Below are 2071 nucleotides of genomic sequence, written 5' to 3'. Positions count from 1 at the left end.
AGTGCAATTCATCTCTTGATTTCCTGGCTGCTGGTTCCAAGAGTGTTGACTGTGGAGCCAAGTAAACTAAAACTGTTAACTATATCACTATCTTCACCATCCATATTGATGCTGCCACTTGGCCCAGTAGTAAGGTAAGAATCTTTATTTTCTTGATGTTGAGCTTCAATCTGTATTGAAGGCTGCAGTCCTTGACCTTCTGCAGCAAGCACTTCAGGTGCTCCTCAGTTTCAGCAAAAAGTGTTGTGTCATCTGCATAACGCAGGTTGTTGGTGATGCCCCATTCCTCCTTATACAGTCCAGTGTCTCAGATGATCTGTTCTGCATACATATTGAAAAGGTAGGGAGACAAAATACATCCCTGGCTGACCCCATTATTGATTTTTGAACCATGTAGTGTCTCCTTGTTCTGTTCTGACGACTGCCTCTTGGTCCGAGTATAGGTTTCACATAAGCACAATCGAATGTTCTGGGATTCCCATTTTTCTCAGAGTCAGCCATAGCTTGTTGTGATCCACACAGTCAAAAGCCTTTGCACAGTCAATGAAGCACAGATAGGCATTCCTCTGGTATTCTCTGCTTTCTGCCAAGATCCATTTAACATTAGCTATAATATCCCTAGTACCACAACCTCTTCTACATTACAGAAATTAGGATTTACATATTTTAAATACAACCATTTAATTATCAACAGGATGTAAGAGTTACTTAATAGTTGCTAGTTTTTCCTCCAGAAGTATTTTAGATTGAGTTGTATCTTTTCAGGCTTGAGCATTGGCAAGAATCATACCTGATACATGTTTAGGATTATTTTGATTTGATTTTCTGTTTGTACAAGAAAATGGCCAGTGCAAAGAATGCCCATGAAATTAAAGGCTATGTAAAAATGGTTAAATATTTAGTGTCTCTTGAGTTCAAAATATCCAGGAGTTAGCTACTGAAGGAACCCAGAAATGAGAGGTCCTAAAGGATATATATTGCACTGGGAACATCTGTCACAGGGAGCTCTCCAAATTATTTAAGGATAATGATGTTATTTGAAGCCTGATTCAGATCATGGTCTTTTCAACCACTTGCTATGCTGCTGAAAACTGGACAATGAAAAAGGATGACAGAAGAAGAACTGATGCCTTTGAACTTTGAATTGGTTCTGGAGGAAGTGCTGAATATCCACAGACTGCAAAGGACAAGTAGATATGTCTTAAGAAAAATGCAGCCAGACTGCTTCTTGGAGGCAAAAACAATACAGCTTCATTGACACAGTTTGGAAATTTTTATAGGAAAGGATATTTGGAGATGGATTTAATGCTTGGAAAGGTGAAGATCTTTCTCGAAAGAGAGGAAGACTTCAACTAGGTGAATTGTTGACACAGTGACTTCTGCAACAGGGTACAGAGTGTAAGAAATCGTGACTATCACTATGAGATGTACTAGACGCAATGTGACCCATCAGTAGAAAGCAAAGTGAGCTCTGGTGGCCTACTGGTAAAAGGGTACACTACAATACCAAAGGTATGTGATTCTAATCCACCAGCTGCTCCAAGGGAGGATAGGCAGTCTCTTCTCCAGGAATTTACTGCATGTGAAAGCCTGATGGAGAGTCAGCTCAGAATCAATTAGTACTCAACAACTACAGCTCAAAGTGAGAGTGAGTTGAATCTGGGAAGGAGAGAAAAAGTGTGTATTAGCACTCATGAGACCATCCTACTATTATATATGTTTAAGAAGAATAAAATTTTTCTAAAAAAATTAAAACAGGAAGATTTTTTACATAACAATATTAATTTTTCTACATCAAATTTCTTCCTATGCCACTATTTTACTTGGATTTTCTGTATAGTAGATCTGGTTGTGGCCAACCACAAGTAACTATAAAACTGTTCATACTTTATTTGATTTATTTATATAAAGTGTTATATTAATGCATTTCCTAAATCTAAAAGAGCTTTTCATTCCTGGTGTATACCTTACATGGTCAGTTGTATATTGTTTAATTTATAATCCAAATATTTTTTTAAACTTTTGGCAAATAAAAGATTTTTATTTTAACATTGCTCATTTCTCTTATTTT

Source organism: Elephantulus edwardii, unplaced genomic scaffold (assembly GCF_000299155.1).
Source record: "Elephantulus edwardii isolate Elephantulus edwardi_28Jun2011 unplaced genomic scaffold, EleEdw1.0 scaffold00069, whole genome shotgun sequence".
NCBI lineage: Eukaryota > Metazoa > Chordata > Mammalia > Macroscelidea > Macroscelididae > Elephantulus > Elephantulus edwardii.
This window is presented reverse-complemented; position numbering follows the sequence as displayed.